Raw genomic sequence first — 26,481 nt, forward strand, 5'->3', positions numbered from 1 at the left:
CTTATCTATTTAATGATCATATGATTGAATTATAAATGTATTTTTATGAGCCTAATTCCACAATTAGTCTATAAGATCCTATTGGACAGGAAGGTTACTTATGATGTTAATCTATGTCTTTGTGGATTGTTAACATATGTGTGGAATAAGTAAACAAAATGTAAAAAAGTAGGTATAAGTTTCAGTTTGAATTTCTAAGGAGAAATTCCTCTTTTATAGTTCACATATATATAAAATACATGTACATGTATTATACATAGGTATAATACATGGGACTTCATAGATGTCATAAGTGTCATTAGAAATCAGTGGGAAATGGTGAGATGTTAGTTAATTTGCACTGGAATAATTGGCTTATTTGCATATGCAAAAAAATCAGTATCCTAAGACCATATACAAAAATAATTCCAGATTGATGTATACAATATATGTATGTGTGTATTCATTAATATTACACACACACATCCACATAAACACACACACAAATGGATAATTTAGATGTTTTGTAAAACTCTTCTGCATGGTGGAGAAGATTGTACCACAGCAATATTGGACTCAGCATTGAATAGAACCAAAGAGTATAATCAGAATTATCATTCATAGAACAGAGGCAGAGGAAAGAGCACATAAACTAGCATTCACTTGGGAGGCTAAGGCAGGTGGATCACTGGGTCAAGAGATGGAGACCATCCTGGCCAACATGGTGAAACCCCATCTCTATAAAAATACAAAAATTAGCTAGGTGTGGTGGCATGTGCCTGTAGTCCCAGTTACTCAGGAGGCTGAGGCAGGAGAATCACTTGAACACGGGAGGTGGAGGTTACTGTGAGCCGAGATCAAGCCACTGCACTCCAGCCTGGGAGACAGAGCTAGATTCTGTCAAAACAAAAACAAAAACAAAAACAAAAAAACAAAAACAAAAAACAAAAAACCAACAAACAAGCAAAACCAAAAAAAACCCTGGATTCACAAGACAAAGTCCGAAGACAAGTCACTCTCAGGGGTTACAAAGCAATTAACACAGTACTGCACATGGTAGGAACTCAACAAAGAATATTTCCCCTATTTGATTCCATTTTATGCTGTCATTTAATTCAAACAGGAAATCATTCTAGTATGTGCTGTGCACCAGTTCTGTGGAGAGGGCACTGCAGGAGGATACGAGTCAACATGCTTCTAAAACTGGCACTACCAATACCTGGTTTTATGACCCCGGGAACTCATTTAGCTTCTCTGGGATTGAGTTTTCCTATCTATGAAGTTAGATAATCAGATTATTTAATCCATTTATTACCTTCAAGCTTTAAGATTCTCTGATTCTGTGAATTTAGTGCTATTACTGGAATATAGAAAACACTTCTGAGGTCTACAGGATTTAAATACAGAGGGCTTTGAAAGTCAGGAGAAAGAGTTAATGACACTACAGAAGGCAAAATAGACTCATCTATATATGGGACTTGGTAAATGTCATAGGTGTCGTTAGAAATCAGTAGGAAATGGTAAGATATTCATTAATTTGCACTGGGATAATTGGCTTATCTGTATATGAAAAAAAAAGTCAGTATCCTATCCCATACCACATACACAAGTAAACTCCAGATTGACTGAAGGTAAAAACATGAAATCAAAACCTGAAAACTCTTAAAAGAAGGGGAACAACACACACTGGGGCCTACCTGAGGGCAGAGGATGGGAGGAGGGAGAGGATCAGGAAAAAACTAATGTATACTAGGAGACTAGGCTTAATACTTGGGCGATGAAATAATCTGTACAACAAACCCCCATGACACATGTTTACCTATGTAATAAACCTGCACATTCTGCACATGTGCTCCTGAACTTAAAATAAGAGTAAAAAAGTACTCTTAAAAGAGAAAGACTGTAATTATATCCTGATAAGGAAGAATTTCTTAAATGGAGACAAAAGCAACACACCAAATAAATAAAAAGTATTGCTAAATTGACCCCAGAAACAAAGTTAAAAGATAAACCATACATTGGGAAAAGATATTTTCAATGAATGTAGCAAGTTAAACATTAGTATTCAGCACCTGTAAATATAGCCTACAAATAAGTAAGTAAGAGACAACCCATTAGAAAGCTGGATAGAGGATATGAGCAGAAGGTAAAAACTGAAAGACATAAACACATGAAAGGATTTTCAGCCTCACATTTTCATACCCATCATATTTGAAAAATTAAAAATTGGCTAACACCAAGTGTTAAACACGTATACACCTATGGGTAATCTACGGATTTTGCAAAACTCTCTCTTCTGCATTTTGGAGAAAATTGTACTACAGCAATATTGGGCTCAACTTTTATTAGAACCTGACTAAGTGTTGGAAGCAGAAAAGTGGTAACTTTTATATAATGCTGGTGAGAATGTAAATTGAAGATGGTATTGTACTCAGAGGTGGAAAGTCCAGGTGGTCTTACTAGTCAGTTGGGACAAAACTGTTTAGGATACTGAGTCATTTTGGAAAAAGTTAAAATATGAAAGGAATTGCACAGATCAATTTTTTTTTAAACCAAAGAGCATCTAAATTGAGTCATAAAGGTAGTGAGAGGTTCCTGAAGATAAACTCTACCAGATGAAACCCGTGGCAGTACAAAGATGTAGAAGGCAAATGGTTAAAAAAAAATCTGTTATCTTTATGAACCCTTTGCCATTGTCCAGCCATCAATCTTTTTATTTCAAGCTTGTCCTGAATTTGCCTTCTAAAACATTCTACCACTAGCTATTTTGCATATTCCCTTGGCTTAATATTTCTAGTAATAGCTTTTCCCCAGGGGATCTGCTTTTATTACTAGTTATTTTCTTCCCTTGGCTGACTGCTATAATTCAGCAACCATGGCTCTGCTCCAAACTCCCCCTCTCCTGTGACTTAGCTCTCCTGCCACAGCTTTGGACCTGGTCCACCAGTTCTTTGTCTAGGACCCAAACTGTATGGTGCATTTAGGGAAATAATAAGATTCCCAGACTGGCTGGAGTGGATTAGATCCATAAAAGGACATTGTGTTGAAAGGTATCATTGAGGTTTTATGATGAGCGATTGATGGTTTTGTAAATACTTGTTTCACCACATGGAACAACCACTTTGGCTGAATTTTGTTTCCGCCAACTGATTGCATCACTTTTGTGTTTCAAATTTATCAGTTACTTCTGGTTGATTCCCCCACTCCCCATCATCTCTTTGCTTCTGTAAGAAAACAAGATTTCTTTCCATCCTTCAGAATTTATTTTATTCTCTGTGACCCCTCTGCTTTTTAAAATAAATCACATAGCTACATTACTTGCTTTTGTTTCTGCCACTGAGAAGCTTTCTGTGTCACTGCTGACACCAAGAATTTTGTAGTCTGATGAATTGTAGCTGTGTGAAAATGTTTTGCTTTTATGACATGAACATGTATTCCTGGGTGTGCAAATGGAATTAGGCTTGCTAGGTTGAATCAGGGCTTGTTTTAAAATAGTGGAAGAAATAATCAGAATTTACAGGAGGAAACAGTCAGAAATTTGAAGTCTAGAGACATGAGTTTGAATCCTTGGCACAGTGATTTGTGGGACATCGGACAAGTTAATTAACCTTTTTGAACTTTAGCTTTGTCACTTATAAAGTGAGAGTATTGCTACGTTTTTTAAATTTTAAGATGATATCAAGCAGACATGTCAGGAATTTAATAGCATTTCACAAAACATGATAAATTATATCAACTGCAATGCAGACATCAATGATAAAAAGTCAGCCATAAATAGATGTTTTATAAACAGTATCATCAAAAATTAATAATGCCTATTTTGCAAGGCGTTGTAATGAGAAAAGTTATTTCATAGTAGACATATATGTAGGTATGCATGGCACATAGTAAGCATTCAAAAATGGTGGCTATTATCATTATTTAACTGAAACATCAGCTGATATGTTGCTATTGTTTAAAATGTACATTTTAAAGATAAAGCATGCATGAAAAAAGAAAAAGAAAAAATAAAACATAATAAAAAATAGAACTGAACCCACAAACTCAACATTATGTCTAACGTCCTTCTCGAACTCCTGTACAACCCTGTGTGTTTATGGCCTCCTGGATATTTCCTGTTCTAAGTTTTTGCTGCTTTTTATCTCTGACTCATGTCTCATTTAACATGGCTGTTTTCTTCTCTCATCTCTGATTTTCCTTTAATTTTTCTGCCCATTCATTCAGGTTTTTGTGTGTATGGCAGACTTTATTAAATGTTTAGAGTAACTGGGTTGTATTATCCTAAAATATTTAAGATAATGGAAACCAGTCATTTTTGTTTATCTGATCTACTTGCTGCCTGGCCACCAGAAGTTTTCTCTTCTCCGTGCTCCTCGTCAGACTCTGGTTCCCATCATGTTGCTGATCTGTTCTTTCACAAGCACCCTCTTCACTTTCTACTTTCTCCATTACTAAACACTTGTAATTTCCTATGCAGAGTACATTTTTTTCTCTGCGCATATTTAATTGTATCCTTTTAACTCATGTACTTGGAGTCGCACCTTCTACATGTAAAGGGTAACCCACCAGTATATTTTCTTCTTACACACAAATCTGACGCTAGTTATCCATATATTTCCCAGACGGCTAGAGTTCATGCAGGATGTATTTAAGGATGTCTGAAATGTTAAACTTAGTCTTTCATCTATACTTTACCTGCACTCATGCAACAGAATGTGGCCAGAGGGAAACAAAAAGCAGATACTAACTAGTCTCCCTTTGGATTCATGAGGATGAATCTAAAGTGTGCCTTTAATGCTGTCTGGAAATCATACTGTTTTCTTACTCTGTTCACTGTCTCCATTCTCCTAAATAACCATTTGACACTTTTCTCTCTCTCTTAAACAACATAACACCAACCATTCTCTTCCATTTTTGGCCTGGGCTTTGCCTCTTGGTAAACTTATCCAGACTCATGGCTTTAAATGTTACCTATATGCTGATGCCATGCACACACATGCACACACAAACATACACATCTAAGATCATCTCTTCTCCTACTGCTTTCCCTCAAGCTTTCTTATAATTAAGAACCAACATGATATCTCCACTTGAATGCCAAATAGGTATCTCAGCCTTATATCAAAAACTGCTGCCTCCTCCTCATCCTCCACAACCAGCTTTATTGATTGCATTCTAAATCTTAGTTGATGGCAACTTCTTTCTTTCAGTCATGCAGACCTAAAGTCTTAAAATCATCCTTGTAAAATCATTTAAAATCATTTTTCTATCACATCATTTCCAAATAGCAAATTCTATGTCAAGAATTCAACCACATCTTAGAGCCTTTGCTGTTACTTCACATCATCATTATAAACAAAGGACTTTGGGAAAATATAGGAGACTGATCTTGAAAATATGGGTGACAATGTTTTGATTCCTAGTAGAACATGATGGGGGAATGAAGGAGGGGAAGGCAGTCTGAATAAAGGAGACAACATATGTATGTAGCATAGTGCATGCAAAGTTTGTTTCATTTCCCTCCAATTCAGTGTAACTTTGAACAAGTTAATTTAAAAGGAATATGTTCCATAGATTAGGGACCTCTGTTTATTGCGGTCATTGCTATATTCCTCATTCTAAGAACAATATGGGGCACATAGCAGATTCACAGTGCTTCTTCCTAGAGTGAATTGATGAACTAATTATAGCAAAAGAGTTTTTGCCAAGTGAATTTTAAAGTCTTTTCCAGTTTCACTATCCTAACTTATAAAGGAATCTTTCAAATTGATATAAGAATTTTATAGTGATCAGCACAGCTCCAAAAGAAAATGGCTGTTTGAGGAGTTGATTATTTCCCTATCCAGCAGGGGTTTCAGTGTTTAAGGATCTATATGACTACTTCTCAGGACACTGTACAAAGCATTTTTTAATTTGATCGGAGGTTATACTAATGCCTGTCTTAACTGTGATGTTCTGAAAATGACTCTTTTGAAAAAAAATGCAGTCCTCTCAGAAGCCATATATTTAATTTTTAAAAAATCTAAGCTTTAGCTAGCATTGTGCCTCCTTAGGATAGATCTCTGGTTCATCTATAGTTTTATAGGCTGTTATTGTCAAGTGCATAGACTGGATTCAGTCTACCTTTTATGGCAATGTAAAGTAATTAAACTGGAACTTAGGCTTAAAAGAGAAATTCAGAAGAAATTTAGAAACACAAGCATAGTTCTGTGTGCTTTAAACTTTCTCAAGAGCTAAGGACTATATGTGTATACACATATACATAAATATATATCCATCCAAAAGAAGGACAAGTTTTATTTTGTGGAGGTTAGATGTGCTACTAGTATGTAGTACGTACATACTCTATTAACAAATAGTACTTATGATGGAATCTCAGAAACATTGTGTTTTAAACTTAAAAACCTCTCAAATGAGCTGCCCCTGCTCAACCTTCCCTGCTATCAACATGCCATGATTGTTGCACAGATTATTTTATCACCCAGGTATTAAGCCTAGTACCCATTCATTATTTTTCATGATCCTCTCCCTCCTTCCCCCTCCACCCTCTGAAAGGCCCCACTGTATGTTGTTCCCCTCTGGGTGTCCATGTGTTCTCATCAGTTAGCTTCTACTTATAAGTGAGCACATGTGGTATTTGATTTTCTGTTCCTGTGTTAGTTTGCTAAGGATAATGGCCTTCAGCTCCATCCATGTCCCTACAAACGACATGATCTTGTTCTTCTTTACAGTTGCTTAGTATTCCATGGTGTATATGTACCACACTTTCTTTAGCCTATCACTGATGGGCATGTAGATTGATTTACCTATGTAACTAATCTGAACTTGTATCCCTGAACGTAAAAGTTTTAAAAAAGTGCCTTGATTACCAAGGATGGCCCACAGGACCAGACTGCATTCTGAAGCAGGAGCCCCCTGTTCTGGACATCTGCTACATGAGGTAGGTGGATAGCTTTTTTAGGACTATTTCTACTTAGAGCTCTGGGCTCTCATTTCATCCAGTCCAGTCCTCACAAGACCTTCAATATTATGCTCTGCTCCACATCTTTGTACAGCCTTCTATTCCCTCCATGCCTGTTTGCTGAGGATCTTATGGCAGAGGAAACATTAACAATTGCACACTTTTTATTTCTACTGGAATTCACCCCTACCAGGCAAGTAGGATAGAATCCTTTAAACACTTTTGGTGCCCCATCTTTTGGCTTTCTCCTTTCAACACTAAATTATAGCCAGTTCAAATATGCTATACTTACTTTTCTCTTTGAAGTATCTTGGGTGCATTGTAGTTTATCAGTAATGAGTATGGGCTTCAGAAAGAGACAGACTCGTGTTATTAATCCTGCTGCATATTATTGGTTTTGTAAACTTGAGCTCTTTAGGTGACCTCTTTAAACCTCTGTTTTCTCATCTTTACAATGAGAATCATAGTATCTGATTCAAAGTTTATATATGATTGACATCTTGTGTAGTAAGCATAATGCACCATGTCTGGCATATACAGTGAGTACTTTATAATTGACAGTAATTATTATCCAAGGAAGCCCACCCCTCAGTGAATACTGATTATATAATACCAGCTGAAGGATAGGATTGAGTGAATGGCCTCCATCCAATTTTATGTAGGATCTACTTAACTTTTTTCCATTGAGGATTTCACTTCCAGTCTTTTGAAAGGATATAAGGAGTTATTTTTTCCCCATATGTCCTCCTTGCCATCATTTCCACACAGAATTATAGCAAAGAAGGAAGCTTTGTGATCAATACCATTTCTCTTAAAAATGCTTATACATATTGAAAAACTAGTTTCTGAACTATTTGGTCACTAATATGAAAGCTTTTGAGTTACAGCTTTACATTAAAAATAGAGTTTAAGAAAAATAAAATAAAAAACATTGTATACAATGTTCTTTAATTGAAGATATTCAGTTAACTTGTCATTCTGTGAGGAGGTTTCTTGGAACTACTCAGTTGTCTCAGGAGACAGATAACTAGAATATTATCCTGCTGCCACTGCATAGGAAGAGAATGACTGATGGGTCCCTGGGGCTATGCACTGATACTCTGCAATGCCAGAAATAGGATGCAGAGGGGACAATGACATGGTGAATATCCTTATATCACAGTCATGCTATTTTCTCCTGTGCAGAAAGAGAGCAGAAAGAATGTCTTATATCTGGGTCTCCAGGTAATACCATTGCCAGTTGCTGCAACCTAAGTTTCTCCCAGAATTCCACACTAGTGAACCCATGCAATCTTTTATGCATTCTGCAAATATTTACTGAGTGCCAGCTGGTTGTCAAGGATATAGTGACAAACAAAGCAAACAGAATCCCTACCTTCAAGGACGTTATATCTTTGAAGACAGATAACATAAGAAATAGAGTTGCTAGAACTTTCATAACAGGGAACGTTGACTTTATCAGGGGAGTTGGGGCCAGGACTTTAATTCTCTACTCCTTTGATTTTTATTTTCTCTCTACCCCCTCACTCACATCTTCCCCAACAAAGGAATGGCTGACTGGATGGTGCAGTGCAGTGGGGTCAGGCAGCGCATGCTCAACCTCCCTGGTTCTCTCTTTTGAATAAAAAACCTCCAGGGAGGGTTTCCCATGACACCACTTCTCTAATTGGTTAGTTCAGCACAGACTGTCTGGCCCTGCTGGGAGAAAGCCAGAAATGGTGAAGGGTTGGTTCAATTCAGGCATCAGCATCAGAGCTAAATCATATTTTCTAATCATTTTTATGGAACTAAAATTGAGCTGACATTTCTATATTCCTCCATCCGGCCTTATTTTGCAATAATTCTCAACCCAGAAGAGAAAATAAATGTTATTTATCAATATCCCTTAAAGCCCTTCATCTTGATGCCTTTGTCAGATATCAAAGAAATAGTTGCCAAAAACTTGCATTTAAGAATCAAATTAACCCACTGGCAAATAGAGAAATTGAGAACTTGGGCTTAAACTGAAGAGGCATTGAAATATAGCAGGGAATTAGTCAATTTAACCATGTGGGGCCTTGCCCTTGGTGACTGAGGATGGTGACCCTTGGGAGATTGTAAGCTGGGACTGTGGGGATCTTTGTGACTGACTTGGATTTTTTTTAAGAAGGCACAACTAAAGGATCACATAATAGAGGAAAGAGTATCATTCTACCTGAACAGCACCTTAAGATAGGCAGAGCTTTGATACACGGGCTTTTTGACATCTTGGTAGGCAGAACAACTTTTTTCCTGCATTTACTGAATTTCTCAGTTAAGATTATAGACTGAACTTTTAAATTCTAAAGGCAGCTAAGTGCATTGAGGATCACTGAACACTGATGTGTTTGTGTCAGGTACAGGGAAGGAATGTAGGTTCAGGAGCTCCAAATTCTGTTCTTTATGTAGCTTTGATCATGGCACAGGGCTAACTGGGAAACATATCCTATCTAAATTCTAGGATTCATTTAGGTTGTCCATAAGCTCCTGGGTCATCATCCCCTCTAAGTTGTCTTAGGTTAGCTCTCTGATTTGTTGGTTACATAAGCCTGGACTATGGCTTTAAATTGGAGACTTATACTATGATATTGACCACAGAAGTGTGTTAATTTCTGTTAGGTAACAATTAGTTAATATCTTGAAAGGAATGTGGGCTCTTCTTGGATTGATGTGGAGAAACAATTCCATGAATTTTTTGCAAACCCATGAGCTGAGAAGAAATGTATTCAGAATATTTAGCCTTTAGAAGTCAAGCTTGTCAAGCAAATCAAGGAGGGATAAATTGTCACAAAATTGTCATAAAATATTTTTATTTTTTATTTCTGACTATTAGAACAGTAACACTAGAAAAAATAAAAATTCAAAACAATCTAAATGTATTAAAAGCATGATAGTTGTATTATCTCTGGGTAGGTAAGGATGATGAAATATAAAGAATGAAAAAGACAGTTGGGGTTTTAGAAAGAAGACTGGGGTTGCTTCTCTGAAGGGAGCCTGGAAAGGTAAGACATTAAGTGGAAAATGGCAGCCATCTTGGTGCTCACTGGGCCCAGGGAGCTCAGGGTTCAGAAGCACCAACAGCATTTTCAATGCAGGAAGCTGCATGTGATTTCCCAGCATAAACAAAAGTGAAGAAGACAGGTTTCAAGTGTCAAGGACTTTAATAGCAAGAGGCAGTGGCAATGACTGCTAAGGCACAAGACAAAAATGCCAGCTCATAAGAAAAGAGTAGAGTCTATATTACTAGACAAAACATACAACATAACCTCCCACTCCTAAGTGCTAGGCATTTAGAATAAAATGCAAATAGATTTTGCATATGGCAGATGGGAAGGAAAGGCATGTCTAGTAAGATTTGATGGCTGAAGCTGCCACTTATGTCCAGTTCCAATGTCTGAAAGACGGCAGGAATGTCTCAAGTGCTATTCTCTGAGAGTTGAGATGGTTTGCAGGAGTGCATCCTTCCCCAACTCTCTCTCTCTAAATGGCAAACATAGTGCTACAATTGAGCTTATGGGAGATTTTTCTTAAGTTTAATTTTTATGGGCTGTAGCCTTCCTATAACTGACATGAGCTGCATGCAACCTGGTCAGACTCAAAGACAATATTTCCCTGTATGTCTCCTCTTTCCCTCAATTACTGAATATCTGTACTCATTTCCATTAACAGTTTCATGGACCTGTATAATATAGAGTACTGGGTTTTGGGAACAATATTTCTATAGAGGCTAGATTTGACTTGAGTTTTTAATTTTATAAGGTGAGGTTGATGTTATAACAGTCTTTTGTGTCAAAATATTAGAAAAATCATGGCCTATGAGAGGGTTTGGTCTGGATTATTTCCACTGTGAGCCTGCCTCAGAAACTATACTATTTAGCAGAACATAGCCCAGGTGCCTATCTACCCTATCCCAACTCCACACAGTTCTCAAACTGGGGATGCCTCTGTGTTAAGATTAAGCAGAAGAAGAAAGTGACTGATCATGACTAAGCGTATTTTGCACTTTGTTAGGTCTTAACATTTAGAAAAAGAGATGTAATTATTAGACTTCCTTTTTTACTCACGTTCTTCATAATAGATGATTTTATTCAAATTTACATTTTTTAGGATTATTCCTAGACAACATGGCTAGACATAAATCAGGATGTAAAATTAAATAAAGAATGTATGCTCTACTCAGAATTCAGAAGGAATTCCAAGTTAATTCAATTCTGACCCATTTCAGGGTCTTCTAGAGGGCAAAGCTACCCTGCCCACCAGTTGCCTGGAAGAATCACAGAAGATCAGCCGTCTATATGGTGAAGTGACTTCATGAAGTTAATAGCATGACCATCCTTACCTCCCACTAATGAACTGGCCACACCAATAGTTGACCATAGACCTAATGGATAATCTTATTAAGGGAATAAAAATCTGGTGGCCAGATTTTTATCTGGTGGATACGCACTTATTTCACATTCCCAATTTTTCAAAGTCAGAGTGGAGAGCAGAGATAATTTCCACTCAACTCCCTTCAAAGGAAAGCTAGAGCAGAAAGCCTCCAAGTTTCTCTCCAGCCCCAAGGAAGGAAGAGTGACTTATCTGACTCATCAGTTAGGGAGAAAACACTCAACTCAGACTTTTTGTTTTGCCTCTTAAGGCCTCCAATTTGGGAGATTAGGTCAAATTCAAGGAAAGTAGAGGTCTATCTGGCTGCAAATTTATAATCATATTCTTTAGTCAATTTTGAATTCTTTCTGTTTGTCCTCTATGCCTTATTTCTCAACTGAATCCAAATTTAAGAGGTCAACACAGAGTTTTTTTGTTTGTTTGTTTTTGAGATGGAGTCCCACTCTGTTGCCCAGACTGGAGTAGAGTGGCGCCATCTTAGCTCACTGCAACCTCCGCCTCCCAGGTTCAAGTGATTCTCCTACCTCAGCCTCCCAACCAAGTAGCTGGGATTACAGGCATGCACCACCATGCCCAGCTAATTTTTGTATTTTTAGTGGAGACAGATTTTCACCATGTTGACCAGGCTTGTCTCAAACTCCTGACATCAAGTGATCCACCCGCCTTGGCCTCCCAAAGTGCTGGTAGGGTTATTATTCCACTAAAATCCTAACTAGGACAAGACTGAAAAATTGGTCTTCCTAATGAAACTTTCAAAGATTTGAACAAATATCAGTTGGCTGGGCAAATAAATAGGTTGTTGGTGGTGGAAGTAGGAATTGTCTAGGCTAAGAGGATAGCATTGTAAAGGCATGGCACAGAGAACATATAATACAATCATGAGTTACCTAAGGACAGGAATATATTCTGAGAAATGCATCACTGGGCAATTTAGTACTTGTGCAAACATCATAGACTGTACTTACACAAACCTACATGGTATAGCCTGCTACACACCTATGCTACATAGTATAGCTTATTGCTCCTAGACTACAAACCTGTAGTCTAGGAAGTATTTGTGTATCTAAACATATCTAAGCATAGAAAAGGTACACTAAAATTGTGGTACAAAAGATTTAAAAAAAAGGTATACTTGTATGGAACACATACATGACTGGAGCTTGCAGGACTGGAAATCTCTCTGTGTCAGTCAGTGAGTGAATTGTAAATGAATGTGAAGGCCTAGGACATTACTTATTGTATACTACTGCAGACTTTGTAAACACTGTTTACTTTAGACTTTGCTAAATTTATTTAAAATGTTTTTTCTTTCTTCAATAAATTAAGCTTACCTTACTGTAACTTTTCACTTTATAAACTTTTTAATTTTTTAAATTTCTTAACTCTTTTGTATAACACTAAGCTTAAAACACAAACGTTGTATGGCTGTACAAAAAATTTTTCTTTATATTCTTATTCTATAAGCTTTTTCCTATTTTAAAAATTTTTAATTTATTTTTTAAACTTAAAAAAAAACTAAGGCACAAACACACACATTTGTCTAGGCCTATACCATGTCAGGATCATCAATATCACTGCCTTCCACCTCCATATCGTATCCCACTGGAAGGTCATCAGGAACAATAACACACATGGAGCTGTCATCTCCTATGATAATAATACTTTCTTCTGGAATACCTCCTGAAGGACCTGCCTGAGGCTGTTTTGCAGTTAACTTTTTTTTTTAATAAGTAGAAGGATCATAGTAAAATAATGATAAAGAGTATAGTACAGTAAATACATAAACAAGTAACATAGTCATTTATTATCATTACCCAGTATTATATACTGAAGATAATTGTATGTGCCATGTGCTATACTTTTATATGATTGGCAGTGCAGTAAGTTCATTTACACTAGCATCACCACAAACACATGAGTAATGCATGGCTCTATAACATTAGGATGGCTATGGTGCTGTTACGTGATAGGAATTTTTCAGCTCCATTTTAATCTTATGGCACCACCATCATATATAGGGTCTTCCATTGATTGAAACATCATCGTGAGCCACGTGGCTGTATATTTAATGAACTAAGCTGAATATGGTTGGAGCACAAAAGGTGGAGTGTGAGTGGCTTTTAATGAAATTGGAACTGTATACAGGAGAAACACTGTATTCTATGTAGCTATGGATTTAAGACTTTTGTCCAAAGGCAGGTTTGCCAGATTAAGCAAATAAAAATATAAGATTACCAGTTTAATTTGAATTTGAGATAAAAAACAAAAATTTTTTTAGTACAAGTATGTGTCATATAACACTTGCAATATATGGGGCATACTTATGCTGAAAAAGTATTCATTGTTTATTTGAAATTCAAATTTAACTGGGTGCCCTGTATTTTATCTTGCAACTTTTCCTGTATTTTATCTTCACAACATTTCCTAAGGGAAATGGCAAAACACTGAAGGCTTGAAAATGTTGAAGTAATGTGATGAGAAATTAGAGAGAACGAAAACTAGTCATGCAGCAAAAGGCAAATATCTCTTTCCAAGTGTTCAAGTTTCTTAAGGGCCCCTTTTCAATATGGTCCCATCATAAAACCAATAATAATAAAAACCTGCTATATTTTGCAACACATGGTACTACTGTAAATACAGCCTGATGAAGATAAATTGCAGTCTCAATAATACGGCAAACAAGGCTGACGTATAACAAAAAATAGGAATTTGGATTATCTCTCTTGGAATTCATGTTCTGCAGAGAAAAAGGCAATGCACAAAAGTGACTGACAACAATTTCACTTGCAAAACTGAGCACACTTATTTGGCCTCCTTTGAAATCTAACTTCCACACCTCCCCAGTCTTCTACAAAACCTGTGTTTATCGTGCCTGACTTTTCAGAACACCATGACTTCTGCTGAGTTCATAGTCATCTCTGACTCACAGCAAGGTGTTTCAAGTGGACTGACACTGCAATTACTAAAACATGATCCATCAAGGGCAAAACAGCATCCCATGCTACCCGCAAAAGAAATGGGCACATCGCCAGTGAGCAGAAACTGTTCTCCTTATTTAATATGCATTTTCTCAACACAAATTCTTATTTTTCATTATGACTCCACATGTTTCCTAAATATCTCTGTGCTCCTTTGCTGTAAACTTTTCCCTGGGTGTTCTCGTATAGCAATTGTTAGAGTTCTAATTGCAACTGTCTAGGACTCAGTAATGGTCAAATTGGAATGAGTTGTTCTCACCTACTGATCGGTCAATTTATGGGCTTGCAAATGTGTGAGTACACATATCACTAGGAAACCAGGCTCTCCACAGGAGTTCAATAATCATGAGTGGTTGGGGCAATGTTAAAATAAAAGAGAAAAGGCCAAGGACAAAGTTTGAAAAAGCATTTGGCTTTTATTTTCCCTCCACAGAATAGGAAATGTGGCTCCAGTACAAATAGGTATTTTAAAACACCTTTCTACCCCAAATTTTTAACATGTGCTATCGCCAATGTTCAATCTGTCCATTCAGTCCTAGCCTCAATATTACAAAAATGAAACTGATGTATAGAAAATCTGAGCTGAGTAAGTGGCTAAAATCACTACCTTTTGGGCCAAGGCAAGACCTTACTAAGTGAAATAGCATTCAGTAAACCAATATCTACTCTGGCTAATGCCTGATGAATGCTTACCATGTGCCAAAACTGTTATCAACACTTTAATTATAACTATTTAATACTCATAGTAGTCCTATAAGGTAGGTACTATTATTCTTACTGTTTTACAAATGAGATAATTGAATTATAGAGAGCCATTGTCACATGGCTTGAGAGTAGCAGACTGAATATTCAACCCAGGCAATTTTACTCTAAACTGCACTTTTAACTATTATACTACTCTTATTCTGGGGGTGAAACGCCATTTAATAGTGGAGAAAATTGTGTGGCTTACAAAATATGAATGTAGAATAGTGTGGGTTGCTTTGCTTTGGTAAGATGTTCAAGTCTAGCAGCTTTCTCAGTTTCATGTTGCTGTTTCATGATTCTAGGTAACTTTACAAGGATTCATGCTACATAAAGAATAGTATGTGTGATTGTAAACAATACTTGCTCAAAGCAACGATCACCTCTGTGCTTTGATTTAATTTATTTCCATTCATTTTTTCATTGAACACTCATGCATGGAGTGCCTACTGGATAAAGTGCAAAACTTTGGTTATCAAGACATTGTTTCTGAACAGAAGAAGTGCACAACATATAAGAATATATAGATATGCAAGAAAACAATTATGATAGTAATCACATAGGCAATGAAAGCTACCCAGCTGTGTGCTAACCTTTAATGCTCCATAGAATATGTAACTCCGTGTCCGTCGAATTTCCAGCCCTGCTCTGTCACCCACCTGGCCACTCAACTGTTCTGCCTCCTTTGAAACATCTCCAAAGATTCCTAGAAATAGCCAGTGCGTGGTTCTTCTAGTACATAAACTGATCTATCAGCTGCAGGGACTTTATGGTAGACACGTTAATATAGCAAGCCACAGGAGGAGAGGAATAACATTGTCCTGTTCTTATAAAATTGCTGGTGGGAACTTCACTGTTACTGTTGATGTTGTTCCTAAGCCACTCTGCTTTTCTGTGCCAGAGTGGGGTAGGAAAATTGCCCCTGCTTTGGTCTTAGTTGAGTTTAATCAATATGGTGTCTGAAACAGAGCCATCAATGTCCAGGGTCTCACAGACTTTCAGAAAAACAGTCTCCAGCCATGACTGTCACTCTTCCCTCTAAAAAGTCAACAACCTATTCAAGGAATTAGGCAGGGAAATATGCTTCATTATTTTCCATTTCTGTTTATCTCTCAAGAGCGTGAAACAACCAGTGAAACAAAAACACAACATTTCCTTCTCCTTTAGCCAAAAAACTAAAAGTCTCATCCAAAATATGCAAATTGTGTCCATCAACCCATTAATAATGCACGGAGCCTGACTTAGGTACAACATCCTGCTACACATAGAACATGGTAAGTGCTATAACAGAGAAATGAACAGTGGTTGAACTCTGGGAGTCATAGAAAGCTTTCTTGAGGTAGTAACTCATAGGCTCAATCTTCAAAAATGAGCAAGAGTTCATTGTTCAACAAAGAGACATTATGGCATGTTGGACAAAGGGAATGAGAAATGCAAAATGTTGCATGTATGAAGGAGCTTGGAGTTCTTGGGTGATTGTGGGAAGCATAATATGTTTGGGGCACAAGTTGTGTGACAATGTGTGTATGTGGGAGGCAGCTTGGGAAAGTGAGACTAGAGGGAAAGAATGAGACCAAATTCAGAGTGACAACTATTCTGAGATATTTTCAGTTAAAATTTTTCCAACTGGCTCTCAGTAAAGCTAAATTTCCATCTATCCTTATTCCTAACACACTCTTTAATTCTGTTTAGGGAAGAGGAGAAGAACGATTAAAAGGAATGTACACTGCAGATGCGCAATAAATGCCAACATATTTAATTGATCAGGAACTAGAAGGGCAAACTGAATAATGGGATACAGTCTGGGAAGTTTTGTCTTAAGCAGAGTCTTTTCATAGTCTTAAACATGATGATCTTATCACTTGCCTTAGTCAAGTTTCGGTGTTCATTACTTGTTTTTATTTAGACTGAAATAGTGGCCTATGATCCCACAACAAATACACAGTTGAGACTGAGATTACTATTTGGGAGATTTTTGTCATCCACTAATCTGATTTACATTAGGAGAGCTTATTCCTAAACCCTCCATACTTTTAGCCCCGTCCCTCATTTTTCCCAGCAGGTTAGTAGGAAAAGCAAGTAGAGCCTTCAGTCCATGATTTTGTATCAAGTGGAGCTCACCTAGTCCAATAGTCCTAAATGTGAGGGATTCCCTTTCTTTCTGCCCTCTTTTCCTCAGGCCAGTATGTTGCTGATAAAGAGCAAGGGAGTTCTGGTCGGGCGTGGTGGCTCTCGCCTGTAATCCCAGCACTTTGGGAGGTCAAGGCAGGCGGATCACGAGGTCAGGAGATTGAAACTGTCCTGGCTGACACGGTGAAACGCGGTTTCTACTAAAAATACAAAAAAAATTAGTCGGGCGTGGCGGCGGGCGCCTGTAGTCCCAGCTACTCGGGAGGCTGAGGCAGGAGAATGGCATGAACCCGGGAGGCGGAGCTTGCAGTGAGCCGAGATGGCACCACTGCACTCCAGCCTGGGCGACAGAGTAAGGGAGTTCTCCAAAAATTTAGATTTCCGTCTGTTTGTTTATTCAGAGACCTAAACTAGAGTGCAGGAACAATGAGGAATTCCACTGTTACCACACATCTAAGCCATGTTCTCCATGCTGTTACCTTCTCATACTCATAGTTTGATCTCTTTCTGCCTAGCTCTCATGTCTGTCTCTGGATTGTTTCAAATCGTAAGAGAAAAGGAATATCATTTATTGCCTCTTGCAAAGTAAATACTCCTCTATTTAACTGACGGGATGAACCAATGATGTCATTTAACAGTTTGTTTGTTGGTGATCTCTACTGCTGAAATCTCATTAACATACACATTTACTCCTTTGATCTTCACGATAATCCCATGGAATTGACAAGGCAAAGGCATTATTGACATTTTACAGGTAAGATTGTTTCTCAAATGATGGAGTAGCTCTCTCAGCCTATTTAGCTCTCTGGAACTCGGTGAAGTCCTGGATTCACAGTGCCACAATAATAATACAGTAGTAGGATTCTAATATTGGAATTACGGGGGCATTGGCATGAAAAAGGGTGGCTTTGTGTCTTTGCTCTGGCCCTTCCTCATTAGATTCTTAGGTCAATTACTTCAGCTCTTTGGGCACAAGTCTCCTACTCTGTAACATCGAGATAACAATCACTATCTCTGAGAGTTGTGTAGATTAAATAAGAAAACATATAAACAGCATTACCCCTCTAACATCATTATTGTTTAGTAACAAAGGTCAATGGGAAGTACAGTGTGCAAATGAAGGGAAATGCAGATTCAGATATTTATTCCGATGCCTTGCCATGGCCCTCAAATTCAGATTCCTAGAAACAAATTTTTACCTACACCCATATGTGCTTGCATTTCAAGGATTCATTAGGTCTGATCATCTGCTATTAATGCCAAAAAGCGCTTGAGCTTGGTTGCTTTACAGTCTCTCTTTATAGCTTTGTAAGGTTAGGAAAAAAATCCCTGAAATATCATTGTGGGGCCATATTTATAAATTGTCACAGGTGTTGCTGGACCACTGTGAGCACTCAAATTTATTTTTATAGTCATGCTCACTTTCGTGTAACTTTGGGTCTTTCATTTGGTCAATTAATGACTGTAGTAAAATAATGTGGAAAATCACATAACACCAATATTCCAATAAAATAATTTGTTAATGTTTAATGTAACAGTAACATTGCTTTAGAAAATATCTAGCAAATGTATTGAACATACATATCCACACCTTCTTCCCAAGAAGGGATTTTGTTGTTCATTGTCGTGTTAATGAAACAGTTAAGTTAAAACAGGGGGTCAGATTTAGTTTTTCTTTCCTATATATAAAAATAGTCATGTAATTTGCCCCTCTGTCATCAAAAGTAAATGTATTAAGGGAATCAATGGTAAACATTTTCCAGTGTTATCTTCAGCTTCATTCTTGCTTGCTGTCTGAAAGGAGCTGTTGCTGGGGGAGGTGTACAGTATACCTTGAAGAGTGTTCCTACTTTTGACACTTAGGGTAACTTCAAGAACAGGAGCTTTGAAAATCTAAATTACTCATCTCTATTCTGTATGATTATTGCTGTCATTCAGTTGAATGAAATTAAACTTGCCACTTGCATCATCACACAGAACCAAATTATAGAACATGTTTTTTAATAATGTTATTTCATTTAATTAAAGAGTAAATGGAATTCTGCTTTGCTTCAATTGTTTGATATAAAATATACAACATTGAATAAAAGGGAAAGCATTAAGTTTCTGTGAGAAATTCAGTAAATAAAATTAAAATTGGAAAGAGGCACTACCCTTAGATTCTATTTATGCAACTATTCTTTTCATTTTACTTACCAAAAAGGCTCACCAAAACCTAGAATTTTCCCACTCCTACTGCCTTGCTAAATTTTGGCCTTGTGTTATGTTTTCATGGTGGTGGGGGAATCTTCTTTTGAAATACTTTTGTTTTTGGAGAGAAGGATGAATAATTTCTAACACAGAGAAAACAATCAGGCAGCCTGGGGCAGATCTTCCTCTTGGTTCTCACACTTTTTTCATGGTACCCATTTTTTAAATGTGTAAATTTCACTTGAAAATTGGGATGAGTGGGTTGTCTTGAAAAGAAATAAAATCTGGTCACACTGAACCCACATTTCTGCATGATCAACCTCAGCAGAAGCTGGGACATGTGAACTCCAACTGCCTAAGTCCCCACCAGGCTCTATTGTCTTTCCATGCCTGCCAGACTGCTTTACTCAGTTAAGATGCTGGAATGACTCCTAAAGGCATGTATGTATACATTTGTAAATTAAAAATTAATTAATTTTTAAACAGCAGAAGAATGCTTAAAAGGGAGGGAGAGGCAGCCTCCAAGTCTACCTCTGATTACTTTAAAAATGTTCCTAGAATAGGTGTGATCTTAGGCAATTTTCTCATTTGTAAAACCAGATATAATATTTGTAATTCCTATCTTTTGTGGTTTTATGACAATCACTAAGATGCTGCATATAAAATATTTAGCATAATGACTGGTACTCATAGGTGTGCAATAAATGTTAGCTACAAGTGTTTTATGACAGCAAAATAGATGTAGTTTTAAAAATTGACTTTGAGTTTCTCTGAGTAGCAGATGCCCTGTTTCAGGATCTTTGATTTTCAGTTGCACTGTTCCCATTGAATACACTGGGATAATTGCCAGTAGACCTGCTGCCTCTGTCATTCTGGGTGAGATCACTTGGTCTTGAGCTTCGCGCAGGGTAATGAGTGTATTAGGAAAAACCGAAGCAAACATGTGGGTGGATATTTCTTGTCAGAGCTTTGATTTGGATTCCTTGCAGAACAACAGAAATATTCATTATATTTTCATTTCTCAAATGCAAAGAATAGCAGAGTTTCAAAAACAGGAGAGTGAGGCACTACCCTAAAGGAAGCTGTTTTAACACATGTAAAGCAGTCTCTAGGAATCAAGGCATCATAGATATTTTCCTATTATTTCTCCTGCTCATTATTTGGCATCTTTATTTGTTTTGATCCCTTCCTATAGACTTGCCAATGTTAATTTGCTGCAAATGTGATTTTTGGACCAGCAAAGGGTCTGCAGCTCATGCAGAGCATAGTAGATCATTAAATAGATTTCTGATTTACTGCCCTTAATATCTTCTTCAGGAACAGCAATAGAAGCTTGTGGTTGGGGGCGGAGGATCTCTGATTACAATCATGAGTAGAGAAATGGTTTCTTCTGATATTTTTCTTTCAGAGAGACTAAGCAAAACTGCCATACAGTTTAACAGTACCCTTCTTAACTCACTGCAGGTTGCCATGGAAACAGGAATCTCACCTCAACATGAAAGGCATTTAGGAAATCTGTTAGGTTTTAACATTAGCATGATCTAAGCATCCTTGCTCACCACTAACAAGTCTAGCATCTCTTTTAGAATATCATTAATACTCACTAAATTTCCCTGCACATGGTTTTGGAGGTCTTCATATCATATTTGATGTTTTTTTTTATTTTTTTGTGAGTGACCATCTTATCAGAGAATATGCATTTTGAGAACTATACTTAGCTCATCTAGCACATGAAATAAGACTCACTTTTACTTACACTGTTATTTTCACATGATCTAGATTTAGATTTTAATAGAGAATAGCATGATTCCAATGGCAATTTTAAAAATGTGCTAATACTTGGGAAATTTATTTATAAGAAAGAAGAACCAAGTGGGAATTTTTGTTCTGTAAACAAAGTTTAATATAAAATGCCCCTATTGTTACTTGTTTGTGCAGGGTAACTTTTAGGTTAGCTCTCATATATGAATTTAGTTTTGCCAAGTAATTTAATTTTAGCATTTGTTTTCTAAGACAGTCTACTTAGGAATCTTAAAACACTTAAAAATCTTTTAAGATTATGTTTCTGGCAAAATCAGTTTGACTTTTTGGTTTGTTGAACTATAAAATGTGATTCAAGAGCCACTAATTTGCTTAAAGCAACTATAGTAATGGCTAAATCACCATTTTCTTCTATTTTACGAAAGAAGGAAAATGTAGGTGTACTTTTAGGGAAAAAATGAGAGAAGATCTATAAATTATGACTCAAAATCTTCCTTTTTTAAAAATGTGAAACGAAAGAAGTCACTTGTTGAGCAGTCAATCTTCTCCAGATGACCGTGACTTCCCAAATTGGTATATTTCTTCCCCTGATTGAAAAATTTTTAGTGGCTCTCAATGCTTATTCCTGGCATAGAGCAAGTGGTAAGTTGTGATGAACACAGACTTTGGAATGAGAAAGCCCAAGTTTAATTCTCAACTCCATTGCTTGCCAATTGGGTGAAATTTCACAAGATACTTTAAGCCCCTGCACCTCTTTTCATCAAAAGTTGTTATAAGAATTAAGTTAGACAATGCATGTGCCGCACTTAGACTTCTGCTATAAGGCACACATACTGGCACATAATACATCCTCAGTGAATCCAATTACAAGTAGTATTATTATATTAATTTTATAGCTTGGATAATTCAACAGCACTGGTAAGCCAGTATTTCTCTTTTTACTAAAATCAAGTCTCTTAGCAGAACAGCCAACCAGGTATAAATTGGGCTGCTTGTAGCCCTCCTTCTTCTTGAGCTTGTTGTTTACCTTTGGAAAAAGTGGATTAGTAATAAAATGTCCAAAACCCAGAGAACAGATAAGAGAATAAAATATTAAGAAAAAGCACAAACCGGAAACTTGATTTTTAGGTGGGATATTGAAAAAAACCAACCAACCAGTCATTTCTAGTTGAGAAGAGTCAGAGTATGTCTATAAGTAGTTCGTTCATTGGCTTGTGTAGCTTTGGGACCATAATCAATTAGTGCATAATAAATTATTTATCACAAGCAGATCCAGAGTCCTATAGGATTATTCCAATTTGGTGTTTAATTTCTTTTATGTTGAGGTTTGAAGATAAAATGAAGTATATCCCTTTCCAACCCACCTCGAATCAAAAGGAAATAAAGAAAGTAGTAATCAGATGGAGACAAAAAGTCAGTTTAATTAATGACTTAAATAATTAGCTCTTAAGAATGTTGTTTGGGGTAACAGTGAGATTTTAAAAACTGTACCCCCTTATTAGGCAAATATAAACACCCAGTCCTGGGCAGCACTGGAAGACAGCAGCCTTCTCTCCTCAGGGGAAGAGATTACCAGTATAAAACTCACAGCAGGAATGAGAAGAACAGAAAGCATGCTCACAGCAGGCAGGTGGCTTCCAAGGGCAAAGAAAGGAGAGAGCAACTGAGATGCCTAAGGCCAGTACCTGCTCTGGCCAGCAGCAGAGAGGAGCATGTATTCTTTGGAGACAAGCAAATAAAAAACTAAAGAAGCTATAAGAGAAGGGTCAAGCCATGCATTCTCAGCTTATTTCCCTAAGTACCAATCAGATAAAGAGGTAGTAAGAGAGGCCAGGAAGTCTTACTCCAATGGATGGTAGTCTACCTTAGTGTGAAATAAGTGTGCTGGTTTGCTAGGGTTATCATGACAAAATACCCAACTGGGTGGCGTAAACAAAAGTAATATGTTTTGTCACAGTTCTGGAAGCTAGAAGTACAAGATCAAGGTATTGGCAGGTTTTGTTTCTTCTGTGGCCTCTCTCTTTGGCTTGTGGGTGGCCACCTTGTCCTTTGTCCTAATGTAGTCCTGGTGTTTCTTCTGTGTGTTTGCACAGCCCCAGTCACTCTCTCTCTCTCTCTTTCTGTGCATGTTCAAATTTTCTCTAATAAGGACACCATTCAGATTGCATTAGGGCCCACTCTAACGGCCTCACTTGACTGAATCACCTCTTAAAGGCCCTATCTTTAAATACAGTCGCATTTTAAGATACCAGAGGTTAGGGCTTCACTATATAATTTTTGAGGGGATACAGTTTAGCTCATAACAATATGTTGACCTTAACAGCACAGTAATACCTATAGATTTTTCATTGCAATTAACACTTTGCTAACTTATTTATTTTCATTTATTCATTTTTTCATTTTAAAAAATCTTGCCTCTTAGCTTTTTCAGGAGTTAAGCTGCCTTCACAATGAGGATCAAACCTGCAGCTTACAGCTTATAGACTCAATGATGTATGTAAGCAAAATGGGGAATTGCCAAGTCTACCTTAAAATGGCCATTTGCCATACAGTTACTTGATAGACCCATTAAATTCCAGTAAATTAAAAATGTTCCAATGTGGCTAATCATTCCAGAAATGCCAATAAAAATGAAATGTGATGTTCCCCACCCTGTGTCCAAGTGTTCTCATTGTGCAATTCCCACCTATGAGTGAGAACATGCGGTGTTTGGTTTTCTGTCCTTGTGATAGTTTGCTCAGAATGATGGATTCCAGCTTCATCCATGTTAAAAAAATTATTTTTTTAAATTATAAGAATTATATTTTATCAAAGATTTGTTTTGTTATAGTTCTATGTGATGTGGGGTTCTAAAGTCCCATAAAATTATTCTTCTGGAGAACAGCTTGTTTTAATAAAGCTGAACACTATTAGAGAGTAAGAATAAAGATAAAGCCTGTTACCTTTGGCACAAATAACTATGAATGAAAAGAAATTAAGTGAAGCTATGAAGAAAAATCATTTGTTCTTTCACAGCATCTTTGTATGGAGACATCAAGAACTCTATAAATGCTCATTAGTTATGTGATGCGCTGCACCTTGAAAATTCCCTCTTGTCTTAGTGCATTTTGTGCTACTATGTCAGAATAGACAGACTGGATAATTTATAAAGAAGAGAGATTTCTTACAGTTCTGGAGGCTGGAAGTCCAAGGTGGAGGGACCCACAACTGGCAAAAGTTTTTCATGCTGTGTCATCCCATAGCGGAAGGCAGAAGTACAAGAGAGCTCAAGAGAGCAAGGGGTGGGAGGTTATCTTGCTTTTACAACAAACCCACTCCAGTGATAATCACATAAATCCATTCATGAGGGCAGATTCCTCATGAATCTAATCACCTTTGAAAGGCCCTGCCCTCAAAACTGTTGCATTGGGGATTAAGCTTCCAATTCATGAACTTTGGAGGACATATTCAAACCATAGTGCCCTGTATTCAAATCTAAAATCTTTGGATCTTGCAACCAGACCGTGGAACAAAGAGAATGAAATAGAAGCTTTTTCAAGGATATTTAGATCCATGTGTAGGCACCTATGTTCTGCTCACCCTTTGAATATGCTACATAAATTGGGAAGAATTAGGACCAGGTCTTCCCCAGACTTCTGGATCATACTTCAATGCATAGTTAGATAATAGGGAAAATTGAATTAAGAAAAAAAAATTCAGCCCCTGTGGTTTTGTGTTAAAATTACTGATAGGCCTGGGGCGGTGGCTCATGCCTGTAATCTCAGCACTTTGGGAGGCCGAAGCGGGTGGAACACCTGAGGTCAGGAGTTCGAGACCAGCCTGGCTAACACGATGATGCCATATCTCTACTAATAATACAAAAAATTAGCCAGGTGTGGTAGTGGGTGTGTGTAAACCCAGCTACTCGGTAGGCTGAGGCAGGAGAATTGCTTGAACCCAGGAGGTGGAGGTTGCAGTGAGCTGAGGTTGTGCCATTGCAATCCAGCCTGGACAACAAGAGTGCAACTCTGTCCCCACCCCCCCCCCAAAAAAAATGACTGATATTAATATCAAGAACTAAGATTAATTGAATCCTAATTCTATTAACAGAACTGCTAAAACATTTGAAATTTCATTATTTTAAGCTGCTCTTGCACATAACTACCATGGCACTCTGCAAAGGGCTGACAAAAAACTAAAACATGGAATGAAACATGGTGTCTGGCCCCATGGTGCTTATAGTCACTGGAAAAGTAGACATTAACAACTATATAACAGCTATAGTACTTGCTCATGAAGTCAAAGTTAGTTACTGAAGAGAAGCACAGCAAGCAAAGGCTCACTGTGTCTGGATAACCAAGGAAAGCTTCACAGAGGAGAAGACAGCCTGGATGGTGAAGGATGATAATTTTATAGCAAAATATTTTCTAAAAGATTGAGGCAGAGCATAAGAGAAGGACTGCTTAGAAGAAATATATATGATGAAATATAATGAGTGGAATGTTGGAGGTGAAAAAACAGGTTTTTTTTTTTTGTTTGTTTGTTTTGAGACAGAGTCTCGCTCTGTCGCCCAGGCTGGAGTGCAGTGGCGCGATCTCGGCTCACTGCAAGCTCCGCCTCCCGGGTTCACGCCATTCTCTTGCCTCAGCCTCCGGAGTAGCTGGGACTACAGGCGCCCGCCACCACGCCCGGCTAATTTTTTTTTGTATTTTCAGTAGAGATGGTGTTTCACCATGTTAGCCAGGATGGTCTCGATCTCCTGACCTCGTGATCCGCCTGCCTCGGCCTCTCAAAGTGCTAGGATTACAGACGTGAGCCACCGCGCCCGGCCGGAAAAAACCGTTTGATGTTAGATATTGGAGGGCTTTCATGAAGTTTTTGAGAAATGGGAGAAATAACATGATTTTTGCAACTGGAAGACGTCTGCAAGCATGGGGAGAGTGGCATGGGGATAGGAAAGCAAGTGGTGAACAACTTTTCCTGTGAAAACAGCTACTCGCCAATCTTAGATTTTTCAAGGGCAGCCTGAACATTATGTCCTTTCCCAAGCTAATTTATTTTTATGTACCCAAGAGCTTTGAACATGTAGTCACTTGAATGTAACATCCTCACACATTCCCTCTCCCTTTGAACAGCATAATGTAATCATAACAGGAAAAATTCTAATTTGTTTCACCAACAAAAAAATCTAAATTCTTCCTAGTGTATTCTGTTAACATTTATATGCACTTACCTTAAGTTTGTGCTATCTGTTAACTTTAGCATCTTGTCTTCTGTTGTCTTGCCAGACTGTGAACAAGATGCCACCCCCAAATGATGTAGTCAATGGTAAGTAAGCCTTCTTGCCTCTAC

At 37.5% G+C, this 26,481-nt stretch overlaps 2 long non-coding RNA genes across 2 annotated transcripts in view; one reads left to right on the forward strand and one right to left on the reverse strand.

Moving 5' to 3' along the window:
• The window catches only part of LOC104001190 (uncharacterized), a 412,866-nt gene that overhangs the window by 201,694 nt on the left and 184,691 nt on the right, over nt 1-26,481 (reverse strand). The gene's annotated exons all lie outside the window — the stretch shown is intronic.
• Nucleotides 17,588-26,481, forward strand: part of LOC129143951 (uncharacterized) — a 34,072-nt gene continuing 25,178 nt past the window's right edge. Inside the window, exons 1-3 of the long non-coding RNA XR_008547943.1 lie at nt 17,588-17,953; nt 23,573-23,647; nt 26,418-26,457. This is a non-coding gene — a long non-coding RNA (uncharacterized LOC129143951). The remainder of the gene's footprint in view (nt 17,954-23,572; nt 23,648-26,417; nt 26,458-26,481) is intronic.

Source organism: Pan troglodytes, chromosome 1, assembly GCF_028858775.2.
Source record: "Pan troglodytes isolate AG18354 chromosome 1, NHGRI_mPanTro3-v2.0_pri, whole genome shotgun sequence".
Taxonomy (NCBI): Eukaryota; Metazoa; Chordata; class Mammalia; order Primates; family Hominidae; genus Pan; species Pan troglodytes.